Source organism: Nicotiana sylvestris, chromosome 10 (assembly GCF_000393655.2).
Source record: "Nicotiana sylvestris chromosome 10, ASM39365v2, whole genome shotgun sequence".
Lineage (NCBI taxonomy): Eukaryota > Viridiplantae > Streptophyta > Magnoliopsida > Solanales > Solanaceae > Nicotiana > Nicotiana sylvestris.
The window spans coordinates 22,239,801-22,262,059 of NC_091066.1; positions in this window are offsets into that span (position 1 = coordinate 22,239,801).

The window sequence follows — 22,259 nt, forward strand, 5'->3', positions numbered from 1 at the left end:
CAACAAAGGCTATGGTTGCTACTTGGGGAGAGAGCTCAAATGAAGATTCAGAAGATGAAGATGGAGATGAACAAGCACTTATGGCAATTGGAGAATCCGATAAGGAATTTGAGGTCCAATTGAAGGGGAACAACCAAATATGGTACATGGATAGTGGATGTTCAAAGCATATGACTGGAAGCAAGAACCAGTTCCTTTCAGTTGAGGACCTAAAAGGAGGTAATGTCTCCTTTGGAAATGGCAAGAAAGGTGAGATCATTGGGGTTGGAAAGCTAGGTAAGACAGACTCACACTCCATTGAGAATGTCTACTTGATAGATGGCTTGAAATATAGCCTAATTAGTGTATCACAACTGTATGACATAGGTAACTTGGTAGCATTCACCTCTACTAAATGCATTGTGATAAATCTTACCATTGACAAGATTGTTTTACAGGAAAAAAGAGTAAACAATATATACATTGTAGATTTGTCCACTCTTTCAGAAAATGAACTCACTTGTTTAAGTGTGTTGGACAATGATCCCCTCCTTTGGAACAAAAGACTTTGTCACGACCCCAGTTCGCCCTCCGTGAACTGTCGTGATGGCACCTAGTCTCTACGACTAGGTAAGCCTAACAAATGCGGAACATAAATGAAACTTGCAAAAGAAATAATCAAAAATCAAAATAACTAAATGGAAAAAATAGTTATAATGTCGTTCGGCATATACAACACAACATTCTCAAAACCAAGTACACTATCCCAAACATTCTAACTCCAGAATATCTAACAAGAAAGAAAAATACAGAGGGGCAATGTTTAACAGCTTGAATAGAAAGGGACTTCTCGGTTTGTGGACGCGGCAGATGTACCTCAAAATCTCTAGAGCAGTCGCCTCCCTCAAGGATGGTAGTCCTGGGTAGCGGTACCTGGATCTGCACATGAAAAACATATGCAGAAGGGGCATAAGTACACCACAGCGATACTCAGTAAGTGCCAAGCCTAACCTCGGTTGCATAGTGACGAGGAAGGTCAGGGCCCTACTGAGATTAAATAAAATAGAAAGATCAACAGTATAGAACAGAACAGTATAAATAAGTACAATAAGAAAATAACACCGGATGTATAAGACAGCAACAACTATACAGAAACAAGGTAAACACGAAAAGGAAATACAGCTCAGCATTAATAGTAACGATCGGGGATCTCCCATGATACTGTCCTATAATCCCATGTGTACATATCCAATGGATCTCCCGGTATCCCGTCCCGTACTCCAACTTATAGTGCGTGGGGATCTACCGGAATCCCGTTCCATAGTCCCAAATATAAATACCCAGTACTAGGGGAATCTACTGGGTGCATTCCCGGAGTTTCATATAACTGTGCAGGGGGATCTACTGGAATCCCACATACGTAGTCCCAAAATAAACAGACAAGCGGGAGCTACCGGAATCCCACATCCGTAGTCCCAAAATAAACATACAAGGGGGAGCTACCGGAATCCTACGTCTGTAGTCCCAAAATAAATACACAGCAGCAACATGAAAATATATAGAAATGGCAATATTTCATATTAAGGCAACAAGTGATTCTAGCCTAGCATGCTGCACAGAATTCAAGTAAGGCGGGTTGAACAAATAAAGTAATTAAGTCACTTAGACATGCTTTCCAAAGCTAACAACAGGCTTAATAGTGCAAGTAATAGAAACAAGAAAGGAAACATACTAGTAATTACTTAAGGAAAATCGGACGTCCAACAATTAGCACAATACGCACTCGTCACCTCACGTATAGGGCATTTCAATTACAAAATATACCAATCCTAAGGGGAAGGTCTCTCATACAAGGTTAGACAAGCCACTTATCTCGAACCGGCTCAAAATCAACCTGAGACCATGTTCTTGCCACGAGTACTCGACTTCAAATGGCCCAAATCTATTCAATTCAATTTCTTAATGTAAGTAACACTTCAAGTAATTGATTCTACAATTAAATTCTAAGCTAATACGCGAAATTAGGTAAAATGACCAAAATGTCCCTCGGGCCCACATCTCGAAATCGGGTAAAATTTATATTTTCAGAATCCTCACACTCTCACGAGTCTAACCATATCAAAATTATTCCAATCCGATGTCAAATCCCCAATCAAAACTCAATTTCTTAGTCTAAGAATTTTTCCCCCAATTTCCACCAAAATTTCGAAATTAAAGGATGGATTTAAGTGTAGATTCATGGAAATTAGTCTAAACCGAGTAGGAATCACTTACCCAAATCGCCCAGGTGAAAATCTCTTCAAAAATCGCAATCTCCCGAGCTCCCAAGTCCAAAATATGAATTATGTCTCAAACCCTCGATTTTGTGTTTTAAAAATCTGCCCAAGTGTTTCCTTCTTTGCGAACGCGGTCAATGCCTCGCATTCGCGAAGCACAAATTGACGTTGACCATTTTTCCTTCTTCGCGAACGCGAAGGCTCAGCTCCCAGCCCATCGCGAATGCGGCCCCCTTCTCGCGAACGCGTAGATCAAGACCCCAGCCCTTCGTGAACGCGGAACTTCCCTCGCGAACGCGAAGGCCAAACCTTCAGCTCCACGTCCTATGCCTTCGCGAATGCGATGGACAGTTGCGAACACGAAGAACAACTGGTCTACAACACACCAGCAATTTTTCTGCAACTTCAAACATCAAGAAATGGTACGGTTAACCACCCGAAACTCACCCGAGGCCCCCAGGACCTCAACCAAACATACCAACATATCCTATAACCTCATTTGAACTTGTTCCAACCTTCGGAACGCACAAAACAATATCAAAACACCTATTTCTCATCGGATTCAAGCCTAAGAATTCCAAAAACTCTAAAAATACGCTTTCCATTAAAAAGTCTATCAAACCTCGTCCGAATGACCTGAAATTTTGCACACACATCACATTCAACAGTACGGAGCTACTCCCACTTCCGGAATTCCATTCCGGCCCTCGAATCAAATTCTCACTATCGTACTGGAAACTTCAAAAATTCAACTTTCGGCATTTCAAGTCTAAATTAGCTACGGACTTCCAAAACACAATCCTAACACGCCCCTAAGACCAAAATCACCTAACGGAGCTAACGGAACCATCATATTTCCATTCCGAGGCCATCTTCATACTGTTCCGACTACAGTCAACTTTCCAACACTTAAGCTCTCATTTAGGGACTAAGTGTCCCAAAACTCCCCGAAACTCAAAACCAAACATCCCGACAAATCAAAATAGCAGAAATAAACTCGGGGAAGGCAGTTAATAGGGGATCGGGGCATTAATTCTTGAGACGACTAGCCGGGTCGTCACATCCTCCTACATTTAAACATTCGTTCGTCCTCAAACGAGCATAGAAACATACCTGAAGTAGTGAAAAGATGAGGGTAACGGCTGTGCATATCCTGCTCGGTCTCCCAGGTCGCCTCCTCGACTGGCTGGCCCCGCCACTGAACCTTCACGGATGCAATGTTCTTTGACCTCAACTTTCTAACCTGCCTATCCAATATTGCCACTAGCTCCTCAATATAGGATAGAGCCTTGTCCAACTAGACTGAACTAAATCCAACACGTGCGACGGATCACCGTGATACCTTCGGAGCATCGAAACATGAAATACTAGATGAAATCCGGGCAAGCTGGGAGGTAAGGCAAGTTCATAAGCAACCTCCCCAACACGCCTCAATATCTCAAAAGGGCCAATAAACCTCGGACTCAACTTTCCTTTCTTCCCAAATCTCATAATGCCCTTCATAGGCGAAACCCGAAGCAGAACCTGCTCTCCAACCATATAGGAAATATCACGAACCTTCTGGTCTGCGTAACTCTTCTGTCTGAACTAGGATGTACGGAGTCTATCCTAAATCACCTTAACCTTCTCTAAAGCATCCTGAACCAAGTCTGTGCCCAATAGTCTAGCCTCACCCGGCTTAAACCAACCCACCGGGGATCTACACAGTCACCCATATAAAGCCTCATACGTTGCCATCTGAATACTGGACTGATAGTTGTTGTTGTAAGAAAACTTCGCCAATGGCAAGAACTGATCCCAAGACCCTCCAAACTCGATCACACACGCACGGGGCATATCCTCAAGAATCTGAATAGTGTGCTTGGACTGTTCGTCCGTTTGAGGGTGAAATGTTGTACTCAACTCCACCTGAGTACCCAACTCATGTTGACTGGCTCTCCAGAATCGTGATGTGAACTGAGTACCTCTATCTGAAATAATGGAAATCGGAATACCATGCAGACGAACAATCTCTCGGATATAGATCTCTACCAACTGCTCCGAGGAATAAGTAGTACATACAGGAATAAAGTGAGCGGACTTGGCCAGCCGATCCACAATAACCCAAATAGCATCGAACTTTCTCAAAGTCCGTGGGAACCCAACTACAAAGTCCATGGTGATCCGCTCCCACTTCCACTCCGGAATCTCTATCTGCAAAAGCAACCCACCCAGTCTCTGGTGCTCGTACTTCACCTGCTGACAGTTGAGACACCAAGATACAAATCCAACTATATCCTTCTTCATCCGCTCCCACTACTAGTGCTGCCTCAAATCCTGATACATTTTCGCGGCACCCGAATGAATGGAATACCGCGAGCTATGGGCCTCCTCTAGAATCAACTCTTGAAGCCCATCAACATTGGGTACACAAATCTGACCCTTTATCCCCAATACCCCATCGTCATAGTCCTAGGCTCCATGCAAGCTAGAACCCGACTAGGCTCTGAAAGATCCAATCTCACAAACTGGCTGGCTAAGGCCTAAATATCCATCGCCATAGGCCTCTCCGATGCTGGTAAGTAAGCCAAACTCCCCAAACTCTCTGCCCGGTGAGTCAAAGCATCGGCTACCACATTGTCCTTGCCCGGGTGATACAAAATAATGATATCATAGTCCTTCAGCAACTCTAACCACCTCCTCTGGCGCAAATTTAGATCCTTGTGCTTGAACAGGTGCTGTAAGCTCCGATGGTCAGTATAAATCTCACAGGGAACCCCGTATAAATAATGGTGCCAAATCTTCAGGGCGTGAACAATGGCAGCTAACTCAAGGTCGTGAATAGGGTAGTTATTCTCATGTATCTTCAACTGTTTGGACGCGTAGGCAATCACCCTACCATCCTACATCAACACTGCTCCGAGGCCAACCCTCGAGGCATCACAATAGACCGTATAAGACCCCGAACTTGTAGGCAGTATCAAAATTGGGGTTGTGGTCAAAGCTGTCTTGAGCTTCTGAAAGCTCGCCTCACACTCCTCCGTCCACTGGAATGGAGCACCCTTCTGGGTCAACCCGCCAAGCCAAGGAAATTGCGGATCACTATAGCTGAGGATGGTCTGGGCCAACTCTGCTTGGCCTCTATCTTCTTCGAATCCACCTGAATACCCTCACTCGATACCACGTGGCCGAGGAATGCCACTGAATCCAACCAAAACTCACATTTCGAGAACTTAGCATATAACTTCTTCTCTCTCAGAGTCTGAAGCACAGTCCTCAAGTGTTGCTCATGATCTTCCCGACTCCGGGAATACACCAAAATACCATCAATAAAGACAATGACGAACGAGTCAAGATACAGCCGGAACACACTATGCATCAAATTCATAAAGGCTGCTGGGGCATTGGTCAGCCCAAATGACATAACAAGGAACTCGTAATGACCATACTGAGTCCTGAAAGTAGTCTTCGGGATATCTGGCTCCCGAATCTTCAACTGATGGTAACCTGATAGCAAATCAATCTTAGAAAACACCCGTGTGCTCTGAAGCTGGTAAAACAGATCATCAATACGAGGCAAAGGATAATAGTTCTTAACTGTCACTTTGTTCAACTGGCGATAGAACCATACGCATAGAACCATCTTTTTTCTTCACAAATAAGACCGGAGCACCCCAAGGTGATACACTGGGCCGAATAAAACCCTTGTCAAGCAATTCCTGTACTGATCCTTCAACTCCTTCAACTCAGGAGGAGCCATACGATATGGAGGAATAGAAATAGGCTAAGTGCTTGACAATAGATCAATGCCAAAATCAATATCTCTATCAGCTGGAAACACATCGGGAAAATCTCATACTACTAGGACTGAATCAACTGAAGGGGTATCAATACTAACATCTCTCACATAAGCTAAATACGCGTCATATCCCTTCTCAACCATACGTTGAGCTTTAAGAAAAGAAATAACTCTACTAGGAGTATGATCTAAAGTACCCCTCCACTCAACACGCAGTACACCTAGCATAGACAATGTCACGGTTTTGGCGTGACAATCAAGAATAGCATAAAGAGGTGAAAACTAGTCCATGCCCAAGATAATATCAAAATCTACCATGCTGAGCAACAATAAATTGGCTCGGGTCTCAAAACCACTAAGAGCAACAAAACACGACTGATAGATGCGGTCCACAATAAGAGAATCTCTCACATGAGTAGAAACATAAACAGGGGAACTCAAAGAATCCCGAGATACACCCAAATGCGGAGCAAAATAAGAAGACACATAAGAATAAGTGGAGCCTATATCGAATAGAACCGATGCATCTCTATGATAAACCAGTATAGTACCTGTGATGATAGAATCGGAGGCAACAGCCTCGGTACGGGCAGGAAGGGCATAGTATCTGGCCTGGACTCCCCCTCTAGGGTGACCTCTACCTCCCCGACCTCCACCTCTAGCTGGCTAAGTAGGTGGGGTAGCAACTGAAGCTGTAACCATAGCCTGAGAACTCTGCGGGGCACGCTGTGGCTGAGAAATCTGTGGAGGTGCACTCCTCCCAAGTCTGGGGCAATCCCTCACCAAATGACGTGTGTCACCATAATCAAAACAAGCTTTGGGAGGACGTGGTGGCTGTGACTGGCTCGGGCCAGGTCTGCTGGACTGACCACTGAAAGCACCCCGCGCAGGAGGCATGCTAGAAACCGGAGGTGCATAATAAGGCTCCTAAGACCTAGGAGGGGCTGGAGCACTACTGGCTGCTAGAAGAGCTGAATGAATAGGATGACTCATATAACCCCTACCATGACGACCTGCAGTTGGGGTATGGGCACCTGAATAATGGCCCGACTCTCGAGACCTCTTGGCCTCCCTCTCCTCTCGCTCCATAGCATGCATACCCTCAATCCTCCTAGCAATGCTCACCACCTGCTAATAAAAAATATCCATCTCTAACTCACGAGCCATGCTAGACCTGATGCTGGGAATAAGGCCCTCAATAAATCGACAAACTCTCTCGCGAACACTAGAAACCAAGGCTAGTGCATGCCTAGCCAAACTAGTGTAGCGGATAGCATACTTTGAGATAGTCATAGCCCCCCGGCGCAAATGCTCAAACATTGCACGCCATGTATCCCTAAGGCTCTGAGGAATATACTCTCTCAAGAACAGATCTAAAAACTGAGTCCAAGTTAGTGAAGCAGCCTCATCCAGACTATCTAACTCATAGGTGCGCCACCACTCATAGGCGGCTCCTCGAAGCTAGAAAGTAGTGAAGGAAACCCCGGTCGATCTTGATATATCCATGGTACGGAGAATGCATTAACTCTCATCTAGAAATCCTAGAGCATCCTCCGATGCTAGACCGCTGAATACATGAGGCTTGTACCTCTTGAACTTCTCAAGCCTCAGCTGCTCCTCCTCGAAAGTCACTGCCCTGTCCTCGGGCTAAACTAGCACTGCAGGCGGTATAGGAATAATCTCAGGGACCTACTCAACATGAACTCATTGCTCAGGAGTGTGGGGGGCGGGATTCTATGCTCCTCCCCCGGCCTGAGATATAGCTGCAGCAAGGGGAAGCAACCCTGCCTGAGCTAGAGTGGTGTACATGCTCATGAACTATGCCAAAGTCTTCTGAAGGGCTGGAGTAGTGGTAGCAGTAGGCGTGTCAGGTGCCTGGACTCCGGCTGCAAGTGCTGGTGGTACCTCGGCGGCAGCTCACGCATGTGCTCTGGCTGCACCACATGTGTGTCCTCGGCCTCTACCCCGGCCCTGACCTTTGATGGTTGCAGTAGGGGCGCGGGTGCCTGATCGTCTCGGGTAGCACGTGTCCTCACCATCTGTGAGAGAATAGAAGACAAAAGTTTAGAATTGTGATGTCAAAATATCGCACGACAAGTAAATCAAATGAAGTGGAATTTTCCTAAAAGTTACATAGCCTCTCGTAGATAAGTACAGACATCTCCATACCGATCAGCGAGACTCTAATAAACCGGCTTGTGATCCATGACTCCTATGAACCTAGAGCTCTGATACCAACTTGTCACGACCCCAGTTCTCCCTCTGTGAGCTGTCGTGACGGCACCTAGTCTCTACGACTAGGTAAGCCTAACAAATGCGGAACATAAACGAAACTTGCGGAAGAAATAATCAAAAACCACAATAACTGAATGGAAACAATAGTTATAATCTCGCTCGGCACATACAATACAACATTCTCAAAACCAAGTACACTATCCCAAAACCTGGAAACTCACGGACACACAAACCTTTGGAATATTTAACAGTCTAACTCCAGAATATCTAACAAGAAAGAAAAATACAGAAGGGCAATATTTAACAGCTAGAATAGAAAGGGACTTCTCGGTCTGCGGATGCGGCAGATGTACCTCGAAGTCTCTAGAGCAGTCGCCTCCCTCAAGGATGGTAGGCCTAGGTAGCGGTACCTGGATCTGTACATGAAAAACATGCATAGAAGGGGCATGAGTACACTACAGCGGTACTCAGTAAGTGCCAAGCCTAACCTCGGTTGGGTAGTGACGAGGAAGGTCAGGGCCCTATTGAGATTAAACAAAATAAAAAGATCAATAGTATAGAACAAAACATTATAAATATGTACAGCAATAAAATAACACCGGATGTACATGACAGCAACAACTATACAGAAACAAGGTAAACATGGAAAGGAAATATAGCTCAGCACAAATAATAACGATCGGGAATCTCCCAGGATACCGTCCTATAGTCCCATGTGTACAAATCCAATGAATCTCCCGGGATCTCGTCCCCTAGTCCAACTCATAGTGTGCGCGGATCTACCAAAATCCTGTTCCGTAGTCCCAATTATAAATACCCAGTACTGGGGGAATCTATAGGTGCATTCCCGAAGTTCCATATAACTATGCAGGGGGATCTACCGGAATCCCACATTCGTAGTCCCAAAATAAACTGACAAGGGGGAGCTACCGGAATCCCACATCCGTAGTCCCAAAATAAACAGACAAGGCGGAGCTACCGGAATCCCACATCCGTAGTCCCAAAATAAATATACAGCAGCAATAGGAAAATATACAGAAATGGCAATATTTCATATTAAGGCAACAAGTGATTCTAGCCTAGCATGTTGCACATAATTAAAGTAAGACAGGTTGAACAAATAAAGCAATTAAGTCACTTAGACATGCTTTCCTAAGATAACAACAGGCTTAATAGTGCAAGTAATAGAAACAGGAAAGGAAACATACTAGTAATTACTTAATGAAAACTGGATTTCCAACAATTAGCACAAGTACGGACTCGTCACCTCACGTACAGGGCATTTCAATTACCAAATATACCAATCCTAAAGGGAAGGTCCCCCACACAAGGTTAGACAAGCCACTTACCTCGAACAGGCACAAAATAAACATGAGATCACATTCTTGCCACGAGTACTCAACTTCAAATGGCCCAAATCTATTCAATTTAATTTCATAATGTATATAACACTTCAAGTAACTGATTCTACAATTAAATTCTAAGCTACGCAAAATTAGGTAAAATGACCAAAACGCCCCTCAAGCCCGTCTCGGAATCGGATAAAATTTATATTTTCAGAATTCTCACACTCTCACAAGTCTAACCATATCAAAATTATTCCAATCTGATGTCAAATCCCCAATCAAAACACAATTTCTTGGTCTAAGAACTTTTCCCCCAATTTTCACCAAAATTTCGAAATTAAAGGATGTATTTAAGTGTAGATTCATGGAAATTAGTCTAAACCGAGTAGGAATAACTTACCCAAATTGCCCCGGTGAATATATCTTCAAAAATCACAATCTCTCGAGCTCCCAAGTCTAAAATATGAATTATGGCTCAAACCCTCGATTTTAGGTTTTAAAAATCTGCCCAGGTGTTTCCTTCTTCGCAAACACGGTCAACATCTCGCGTTCGCGAAGCACAAAGTGACATTGACCATTTTCCCTTATTTGCAACTGCATCCCCTTCTTCACGAACGCGAAGGCTCAGCTCCCAGTCCATCGCGAACGCGGCCCCCTTTCGCGAACGTGTAAGTCAAGACCCCAGCCCTTCGCGAATGCGGGACCTCCCTCACGAACGTGAAGGCCAAACCTTCAGCTCCACATCCTATCCCTTTGCTAACGCAATGTCCAGTTGCGAACACGAAGAACAATTGGTCTGCAACACACCAGCAGTTTTTCGGCAACTTCAAACATCAAGAAATGGTCCGGTTAACCAGCCGAAACCCACCCGAGGCCCCTGGGTCCTCAACCAAACATACCAATATATCCTATAACCTCATTTGAACTTGTTCCAACCTTCGGAATGCACAAAACAACATCAAAACACCTACTTCTCATCGGATTCAAGCCTAAGAATTTCAAAAACTCTAAAAATATGCTTTCGATCAAAAAGTCTATCAAACCTCATCCGAATGACCTGAAATTTTGCACACACATCACATTCAACACTACGGAGCTACTCCCACTTCTAGAATTCCATTCCGACCCTAGTATCAAAATCTCACTACCAGACTAGAAACTTCAAAAATTCAACTTTCGGCATTTCAAGCCTAAATTAGCTACAGACCTCCAAAACATAATCTGAACATGCCCCTAAGCCCAAAATCTCCTAACAAAGCTAATAGAACCATCAGATTTCCATTCTGAGGTTGTCTTCACACTGTTCCGACTACGGTCAACTTTCCCACACTTAAGCTCTCATTTAGGGATAAGTGCCCAAAACTCCCCGAAACTCAAAACCGAACATCCCGGAAAATCAAAATAGCAGAAATAAACTTTGAGAAAGTAGTTAATAGGGTATCGGGGCATTAATTCTTAAGATGAAAGGTCGGGTCATCACAGACTTGGACATGGAAGTCTAAGTCAACTCAACAAATTAGTCTCCAAGGACCTAGTGTTAGGTCTACCTAACATCAAGTTTCAGGAAGACAAAGTTTGTGAGGCTGGTGCAAGGGGGAAGCAGGTAAGATCCTCTTTCAAAAGCAAGAAATTGGTAAGTACCGCCAGAACGATGGAACTTGTCCATATGGTCTTTGTGGACCAATGAGAACTCTGAGTAGAGGTGGTAAGAGATATGTTATGGTGTTTGTTGATGATTACTCTAGGTTTACTTGGACATTGTTTTTAACATCTAAGGATGAAGCATTTGACATGTTTACTTCTTTTGTTAGAAAAACTCAAAAACAACTAGGTAATCAACTTGCATCAATTAGGTTTGATCATGGAACTGAATTTGAAAATGCTAAGTTTACTGAATTTTGTGATGAGCATGACATAGATCATAATTTTTCTGCCCCTAGGACTCCACAACAAAATGGAGTAGTTGAAAGAAATAATAGGACACTTGAAGATATGGCTAGGACCATGTTTCTTTCCAGTAAACTGCCACATAGCTTCTGGGCAGAAGCTGTAAACACCGCATGTTACATCATTAATAGGTGTATGACTAGACCTCTTATAAAGAAGACTCCCTGTGAGTTACTTAAAGGGAGAAAACCAAATATATCCCATATTAGGGCATTTGGATGCAAGTGTTTTGTGCACAACAATGGAAAGGACTCCCTAGGTAAGTTTGATCCCAGAAGTGATGAGGGAGTATTCTTGGGATATTCTTCACATAGCAAAGCATATAAAGTGTACAACATAAGAACTATGTGTGTATAAGAAAGTGTACATATAGTTTTTGATGAAACTAACATTCTTTCTGAGAGACACGAACATGAAGATGAAGCTATTGGGCTGGTAAAAGGTTTAACTGAAGTCAAAGCCCAAGAAGTCTAAGCTGAAACTGCACCAGAAGAAGGAACATGTGATGGAACAGGTTCTTCCATCCAGGGCAACCTGACAGGGGGAACTGAACAAAGAAGAACTGAATCTAATTCCCTATTGGAACCTGTCCATGAGCATGTTCCTTAGCAACAGAACATGGGAGAAACATCAAACAGAAACCAGTTGGTTGTGAGACCTTACAAGTATCAAAGTTCTCATCCCATTGAGAACATAATTACTGATCCAACTTTTGGAATTAAAACTAGATCTCAGCTAAAGAATTTGTGTGCTTTTGATACTTTCTTATCTCTAATTGAACCTAAAAATGTTGATGGGGCTTTGCAGGATGCAGACTGGGTAAATACAATGCAAGATGAACTCAATTAGTTTGAAAGGAGTCAAGTTTGGCATTTGGTTTCAAGACCGAAGGACAGATCAGTAAATGGCACAAAATGGGTCTTTAGAAACAAACTTGATGAAGATGGAACTGTTACAAAAAACAAGGCAAGGTTAGTGGTTCAAGTTTATAGCCAAGAGGAAGGCATAGACTATGATGAGACCTTTGCTCCAATTGCAAGGTTGGAAGCAATAAGACTCATCATAGCCTTTGCTGCATACATGGAATTTACTCTTTACCAGATGGACGTCAAGAGTCCCTTCCTCAATGGCTACTTAAATGAAAAAGTGTTTGTCAAACAACCTCTAGGGTTTGAAAGCAAGGAGTGTCTGGATCATGTATACAAACTAGACAAGGCACTCTATGGACTCAAGCAGGCTCATAGAGCATGGTATGAACGACTATCCAAATTCCTGCTTGAACATGGCTACAAGAGAGGTAAAATTGATAGCACTCTATTCTTGAGGGAAAAAGGTATGGATCTTCTTGTAGTACAAATATATGTTGATGACATAATTTTTGGATCAACCACTAAAAAACTAAGCAAGAAATTTGCTAAACTAGTAGGGAATGAATTTGAAATGAGTATGATGGGTGAGCTTAATTTCTTATTAGGCTTACAAATTAAACAAAACTCAAATGGAACCATGATCCATCAACAGTAATATGCAAAAGAGCTGATTAAGAAGTTTAAAATGGAAGAATCAAAGGAAATATATACTCCTATTGCAACAACCACAAAATTGGACGTGGATGAACCTGGTTCATATGTTGATCAGAAGCTGTATAGGGGTATGATTGGTTTACTTTTGTATCTTACTGCTAGCAGACCTGACATTATTTTCAGTGTAGGTCTTTGTTCTCGATTTCAAGCAAATACAAAGGAATCCCACTTGACTGTTGTCAAGAGAATACTGAGATACTTAAAAGTCACTACTGAACTCTGCCTTTGGTATCCAAAAGGTAGTAACTTTAACATAGTGGGATATGCTGATGCTGACTATGCAGGTTTCCTTGTGGATAGGAAGAGCACCTCAGGTATGGCACACTTCCTTGGTTCATGTCTTGTGTCATGGGCTACTAAAAAGTAAACTTCAGTGGCCTTATCTACTGCTGAAGCTGAGTATGTTGTCGTTGCTTCATGTTGTGCTCAATTGTTGTGGATCAAATAGTAGTTGATGGATTTTGGTAATGAAGTTGGTTGCATCCCTATTTCCTGTGATAACACTAGTGCTATTAGTATGACTAAGAACCCGGTTCATCATAAGAAAACTAAGCACATAGATGTTAGACACCATTTTTTAGGGAAAACTATGAGAAAGGACTGATCACTATAGAATTTTGTGCTACTGATAAGCAGATTGTTGACATCTTTACAAAAGTATTGAGTAGAGAGAAATTTGAAAGGAAAAGGTTAGAATTAGGGATGATTAATATCACCTAATGGGACCAGTTCAGAATGCACAATGAAAAAAATTGAAAAAAAAAATTAAAAAAAAATTGGTTAGAAAATCTAGAAAATGTGTAAATATCTAGATTAATTTTTGCTCAGTCTCATACTATAACTAGTATACTCCTGTGCCATGTGTTGATATGACTCACTGATCTCTAACAAAATTTTATCTATTTTGGCAAATTGAGGCATGATAAAGAGGATTCTTAGTGAAGAACCTGGTTCATCAGTACTGGTTCATCTGAATAACGAGGTATGTTTTCTACACTCTGCACAATTAGAAATATTAATATTTAATTCATGATCAGAGTCCTACCTATGTTCAAACACTTCAGGAAAAAAACCTATCCTTTTGAGCTTGAACCAGTTTCATCTCTATTAGAATCCTCACCGTATAAAATGCCTAGAATCTAGGGAAGCTTAACTGCCTATTCAACCTGAAATTTCAGAAGTGGTTGGACTTCTAATTGACTACAAAACCTATCATTAGACATTAATTAACTCTCTCTCTTTAAAAATCATCATCATCAGCACTGCCACTCTCATAATTCTCAAAATCGTCAATTTTCCTTCGTTCTCTAGTATTCTCTCTTCCAAACCTCAATTCAAAAATTTTCTTCCAGAGTTAGCAAAGATGACAAACCCCCAAGATAACCCAGGCACTCCTTCACCACCTACACCCTCTGATTCCTCCACTACTCCTCAACCCAGCACAAACCCCAACCTAGGAGAAGGCGAGTGAAGATGCTTGCACGCAACACTATGGCTATAGGTGCTCTTTCAAAGAAACTAAACGAGCAATTAAAGGCTAGTCAAGACCAAGGTTCTGAAAATTCTGATGATTCTTTCAAGTCTGTGAGTAAGGGGGAAAGAACTAGGTCTTCTGATTCTGAACATGCAACAACTATGCAAAATCTCCCTTTTGAGGCACGTTCTGTTCTAGTTGAAAATTTGGACAATCATTTTGTTTTGGTTGGGTCTATTATGAATGTGTAAACGCCTGAGTCCAGAAGGAGAGGAGGTAAAAATAAAAGTGAAAAAGAAAAGGAGAGTGAGGGTGTGAGTAGTGATGTGAGGGGAAAAGGGAAAGAAGTGGTCGATTCCTCACCCACCTCTGAAGTGGTTAAACTAGCAATTTGTGGAACTCAGATAGAAAAATTGGTAGATAGTAGAAAGAAAATAAGGGGATATGGTTCACGGGAGGCTGCTGAAGGGCTGGTCAATCTCTTTTCACATCCAGGTGAACCCGGTTCATCAATTGAGGAGACCCTAATAGACCTTCTGAAGAAAGTGGGTGAAAGCTACAACCCCAAGAAAAGGAGATCCCCAACACCAAAAGCTCTTAGCACTGCAAAAACTACCAAGAAAAGGAAGGCTACTTCTCCAACAACTGCTGAGATTCCTCTACCAAAATGAAGGGCCACAAGGAGTAAGTTGAAACAGAGTGAGGATGAGTTACAAAGGCTATGGCAGAAAGCAAGAAGAAAAGAATGGACAAAGGGAAAGCTAAGGTTGCAGAGCATGTTGAGGCTGTTGATGTGGATGTGATGGACCCGGTCCATCAAGATGAACATGTGACTATTGATGTGGAGGTTCAGACCCCTAAGCCTAAGAAAACCAAGACCTCTTTAAAGAAGTCTTCATATGTTTCCAAGGCTGTTGAACCTTCTTATTTGGCTAAATGAACAAGGTGTTGTAAAAGCCAAGCAAGTTAAGATTACTGAGGAAGAAGATTGGAGTGGTGAAGAAGAGGGTGAATCTGACTATGAACAAGATAAGTTGGCCAAGTTTGGCAAACGAAGAATCTTGAATGGTAAACTTTTGAAGAAATTGGAGGAACCAGGGATGGTTTGATTGGTTGATGGACATGGTCCTTCAGTTGGATGGCAGGCTGGCAAGGAATGAGATTATTGAGTTAATGGCCAATGCAGAAGTCAAGGATGGCATAGTTACCAGCCAGGTGAACGGGGTTCAAGAGACTTTTGATGCAAAAGATCTGGGTGAAATCCTTGTCATTCCTTCTGAAGGGTATAATGACTACAAGAGGCAAAAATGGCCAAGTCTGGACTCCCTTCCTACTGCCCTTGCCATTACTAAGAAGTTCTGTGATGTCACAGAAGTGAATGAGACCAAGATTGTGCATAAGAGTGAAATGAAGCCATGTCACAAAGTCCTGTTTTGAATTTGTCAACAAGTGTTTGTTGCCTAGGCAGGAAAGAAGACACATTGCTAACTACGTGGATTTGGTTTTGATAGAGTGTCTTGAAAGTGGAAGGCAGATCAACTGGCCTACATTTATGATCAAGCTACTTGATAGGGTTGTCAATGGTTCCAAGGACCATGCCACTCCTTATGGTTTTATTCTCACTACTATTCTTGCTCGTTGTAAGGTGCCACTGAAGAAATGGGAAATGGCCACAAGCAAAGACCATTTTGGAATCAATACTCTGGTTGCTTGTGATTACGAGGTCAATGCAATTCCCAATGAACCTGGTTCATCTAAAAAGACACCTATCAATAGCAAGGTCAGAGCTCTATTGCAGGAGAGTGGGGCTAAGGATGCTGAGATAGCTAGGCTGAACACTCGTTTGGTAGAGTTTGAATCTGAGAGAGATGCTCTCAGAACTGAGCTCACAAAAGAAAAGGAGAAGAATGATGGCATTGACATGTTGCACCTTCTCCAAGCCAAACCCCAACCCTCTAGTTCTTCCAAGCCTTAATTTCCTTGGCCTTCATTTCTTGAACTTTGTCTAGGCCTTTCAAGGACCCAGATTAGGGATTTTTCTTGTTTTGCTCATGTTTTAACTATTTTTGTTTCTTTTTGTAAATTGTGGCAAAATCATATTCTCTATCAATGAAGTTTTTTGCTTTTGCTCTTGTTGACTATTTATCTTTACTTGATAAGCACAATATATTTGTTTGATTACTGATGATCAATCTATGATTGCACTTGCAGTTGCCCCAGTGGCCATGAGTAATTTTTAAAATCTGGAAATCACACTTTATTTATGCAACTTTTCGATGATGGCAAAAGGGGGAAGAGATATTGTGCTTTATATTCTGAATAAGTGATGTTTATAACCTAATGAACCTTGCCTTGATGATAAGTGAAAAATTTCTAACTTTGAATTGATGATTGAGCTGAGTTCTGATAGGTCCTAAGTGAGTGAAAAGCACAGAGTTTGTCATCATCAAAAAGGGGGAATTTGTTGGTCCAAGTAAAGGAGAGTTTTGAAGATTGACAAAGGAACTCAGACATGGACTAGGTCCATCCCAGTGAAGCACATATATGGTCAACTCAAGCATGTGAGATACACGTGAAGAAGATAAACCTAACTTAATAGAAGTGATATTTTCTGAACCTGATCTGTAACGACCCGATCAGTCGTTCTGAGAATTTTAGCCCGTTTTCCCCAATTTCTGCTTCTTGATGTGTTATTCAGTTGTGTTGAGTTATATCGAGTGGGTAGGTTTGGGTCCAGAGTAGTTTGGAGTGAAATGAGACACATAGTCTCTTAATTAGGAAGCTAAGTTAGAAAAGTCAACCGGAAGTTGACTGATGAGTAAATAAATTCGAATTTGGATTTTTATGTTTCGATTAGCTTCGTTAGGTGATTTTAGACTTAGGAGTGTGCCCGGAATATAATTTGGAGGTCCGTGGTAGAATTAGTCTTGAATTGGCGAAAGTTGAAAGTTTAGAAGTTCTTAGGCTTGAATTCGAGATTGATTTGGTGTTTTGGTGTTGTTTTGGGTATTCCGGAGGTTCGACTAAGTTCGGGTAGTGATATATGACTTGTTGGAATTATTGGTTGAGGTCCCGAGGACCTCGGGTGAGTTTCGAATAGGTTTGGGCTGTGTTGCACTCGTTTTTCTTATGTTTCGATGTTATTTCTTCAAGCATAAATGATATCATATTGAACAAATGAGCTCCGATTTCTCTTTTGATTGAAGCATTAGATCCGTATTGTAATTACGGACCTATAGCAAAAAGAATCGTCAAATTTGGACATAGTCTGAAGATTTTATGGTCATTTTCTAAGAATTAGGTTGTCAGATTTTTCAGATTAATTACGAAAATGCCACTGACGGCGTATTTAAAATTCTGCACTATTTGCAAATATTGAAACCAACATATCTCATTCATTATAAGGTCAAATTGAGTGATTCAAAAGCCTAACTTAACTAAATTTTCACAAAGAATCTTTTGGAGGAATAAAAATCAAGTTTTGGGATCATTTGGCACAACAAACGAGGCAAAATAACTGGTACAAAAATATATAAAATAAAAGGTTTGTTCATTCGGTCATATTTTGAGTTGGGGAGCTCGGATTTGGGCGATTTTGGAGGCGATTTTTACCATATGGATTGGTTTAAGTGTTGTTTACTCATTTTTGGTTATATTCATGAAACCATCTTTATTTTTGAGATTTGATTGATTATTTCAAAGAGAAACTGAGGGTTAGGGCTTAAGTTTTGGAGAGTTTTAGGTAGGGATTTGAGGGACCAAACGGAATCCAATTTTGATACATTTTATATGGTTAGAATCGGGAAAGGATGAGGTTTATTATTCTACTATTTTTGACTGGTTTCGAGACGTGGGCCCGGAGACCGGGTTTTGGCCGATTTCGGATTTTTGGCATGTAGTTTTTCTGTTGGAATTCAATTCTTTAGCCCATGTTAATAGTATTATTCTGATTTTGATTAGACTCGGAACTTTTGGAGACCGAGTCCAGAGATGAGGGCATCCCAAAGTAGGATTTTACGCTGTTGAGGTAAGTAACAGTTTTAACTATAGCTTTGAGGGTGTAAACCCGAAGAAATTGATATCATGTGATTGTTTGGTTTGTGATACTCATGCTAGGTGACGGGCGTGTGAGTGTATACCTCGAGGGATTAAGACTTGGTCTGTCCCATGAGGTTGTGAGGCCTAATAACCATTATCTATGTTTATGCATTTACTTGTTGGTGAACTTGTCTGCGTTCATGTTAGAGATCATGTGTAGACTTTATTCATGCTCATATTAGTTGTACTCAGTCATAGAAATTATTCTACATGTTTACCTCAATCTCTATTATTTCGCTGATATGATGTGATATTTGATGTGGGTTGTGTCCCTTTATTTGTTGATGATGGTAAGGTTAGAGAGGTTCATGACTAAGTCAGGTCGAGGGCATGTTGTGAGTTATTTGATATGATAAGGTATTGATATCATAGCGTGTGAGTTTTCTGCATAGCACGTGAGTTGACCGTGCAGATCCAGGTATTGATATCACAACGCGTGAGTTGTCCGCATAGCACATGAGTTGACCGTGCGGATTCAGGTATTGATATTATGGCACGTGAGTTGTCCGTGCAACATGTGAGTTGTCTGTGCATAGAGCTTGGGATTTGGGAGCCCTTCCGGAGTTTGTACACACCCCAGTGATCGCAGAGTGTTGAGTGTATTGAGTGTTTAGTGTAGAGTGCAAGTGATGAGTGATGGAGTGACATTGCTATGAGGTTGCATTTACTTTGGTGTTGCTGCATTTATCTGTTAAATTTCTTGGTGGCATTTAATTATTTATGGAATTTACCTATTTATTTCTATTTATTTTTAAATTGTGAAAATTAATAATTGGATAGTTTTACTTAGCTCGTCACTACTACTAAGTTCCTTAGTTTTTTCACTACTAAGGAATTCTGTTAAACTAAAATTCTAATTTAACTTATAAACTAAATTAACTTATAAAAAATACTAATTAATTTCAAATAACTATTATCGCACATTTAAATAGCAATTAACGATAAAATCGCACAATTTAGACGTTAAATGCTAAAAATGCAACGTACATTATTTTTTTTATGATTTTCTCATTTTTGTAAAACAAACTTCAATAAATACTAAATGAAAATGCGACATATTTTATATTTTTATTAATTTAAATAAATAAACATGCACAGACAAAATACAAATAATTATACAAAAATACCACAAAAATACAAACATTGTACACAAAGGAAAATTGTTATATTTTAAATTTTTGGGAGTGATTCTCATATAGGGCGAAAATCACGTGCTCACAGTTACTACTTAGTCGGTTGTACTCATATTATACCCTGCACTTTATGTGCAGATCCAGGTGAGTTAGAGCGTGGCGATCGTTGAGTTCAGGCCGACTATCTTTGGAAACTGCAAGGTAGCTGCTAGCGTCCACAGGACCTTATTACTCCTCTTGTCATTTCTTCTTTTGGACAGTTAGATAGTTTATATAGCTTAGTTTATATTTTTAGACGCTCATGACTTAGTACACCCTGATGGTTGGGGCTCGTTTCCGTATTTTATATTGATTATATTTAGAATTGATTTAGTGTGAGAAATTTAAATGTTAAAATGTTTTATTAATTTCTTATAATCGATTTAGTAGTAATATTTTGGGAAATAGGCTTGCCTTGTAATATGATAAGCACCATCACGACCATGGTTATATTTTGGGTCATGACAAGTTGGTATCAGAGCCTAGGTTACATAGGTCTCACGAGTCATGAGCGGGTTTAGTAGAGTCTTGCGGATAGGTACGGAGACATCTGTATTTATCTTTGAGAGGTTGCTGAACCTTTAGGAAAACTTCACCTTCTTGAATTCTTATCGTGTGGTATTGATTCAGCTTGAAGTGTAACTCTTTGAATTATTTCCACACATTCAGTTGAGCGCTCAGTATCAGTTGTGCATCGACGACTTGTGATTCCCCGGATGAGGTGCGAGATGTAATTTTTGTATGTTGATGTTGGGCCAGTCTGGAGAACTTGAGGTCGGGTTTTGACTGTAGCTTGAGCACTGAGGTGTTAATTATGTGAGCGTGTTCTTGTGGACTTATATGTCCGGTAGTGTCCCTATTAGTGGAAATGGTGGCTGGATAGATACGTGATGAGTATGTTGTGACCGCGAGATGAGTTCATATGATTTGAATATGACGAGAAGGATTTTTTTGAGGAGATATAGCGATCTGATGGCTTTTGGAACAATTTTGGGCACGTTCGAGGACAAACATTTTTTTAAGAGAGGGAAGATATGATGACCCGGTCGGTCGTTCTGAGATTTAGTCCGTTTTCCCCAATTTCTGCTTCTTGATGTGTTATCCAGTTGTGTTGAGTTATATCGAGTAGGTAGGTTTGTGTGACGACCCGACCAGTCGTTTTAAGAATTTACACCTCGATCCCCTATTAACTACTTTCCCCAAGTTCATTTCTGCTATTTTGATTTGCCAAGATGTTCAATTTTGAGTTTCGGAGAGTTTTGGGACACTTAGTCTCTAAATGAGAGCTTAAGTGTTGGAAAGTTGACCGTAGTCGGAATAGTGAGAAGACGGCCTCGGAATGGAAATCTGATGGTTCTGTTAGCTCTATTGGGTGATTTTGGGCTTAGGGGCGTGTAGGAAGTATGTTTTGGAGGTCCGTAGTTAATTTAGGCTTGAAATGACAAAAGTTGAATTTTTGAAGTTTTCGGTTCGATAATGAGATTTTGATACGAGGGTCGGAATGGAATTCCAAAAGTTGTAGTAGCTCCGTAGTGTTTAATGTGATGTGTGTGCAAAATTTCAGGTCATTCGGACGAGGTTTGATAGACTTTTTGATCGAAAGCATATTTTTAGATTTTTTGGAATTCTTAGGCTTGAATCCGATGAAAAATAGGTGTTTGATGTTTTTTAGAGCGTTCTGACGGTTGGAACAAGTTTCAATGATGTTTTAGGATTGGTTGGCAGGTTTGGTTGAGGTCCCGGGGGCCTCGGGTGTGTTTTGGATGCTCAACGGACCATTTTTGGACTTGAAAATATTGCAGATTTTCTGCTGGTGTGTTGTAGAGGAAACATTCATCGCATTCGCGAGAGGGTATCGCGTTCGCGTAGAGCATCTGGGTGAAGCAGCTGAATCATGCTTCGCATTTGTGATGAGGTCCCGCGTTCACAAAGGTATGGACTCGTTGGTCTTCGCATTTGCGACATGGTCCTCATATTCGCGTAGGGTCTGCCAATGTGAGCTACGCGTTTGCGAAAGAGGAAGTTGGCCAACAGATTTCTTTGTGGATCGCGTTCACGATAGTAGTCTCGCATTCACAAAGAAGAACGCGTCTGGGCAGAATATAAAATTTCAAAGTCGAGGTTTTAGCCATTTTGTGAAAACTAAAGCTTGGGAGCTCGGATTTGAGCGGGGTTTTGAGGAATTTTTAGAGATATCGATTGGATAATGATTCTTAACTCCTTTTTGATTGTAACCCATTAATCTAAACATGAATTCATCATTTAATTTCGGATTGGAGATGAAAATTGGGGAAAAGTTGGAAGAAAGTTCTTAGACCTAAAATTCGAATTTTGATTGAGAATTTTACTTTGGATTTGGATAATTTCGGTA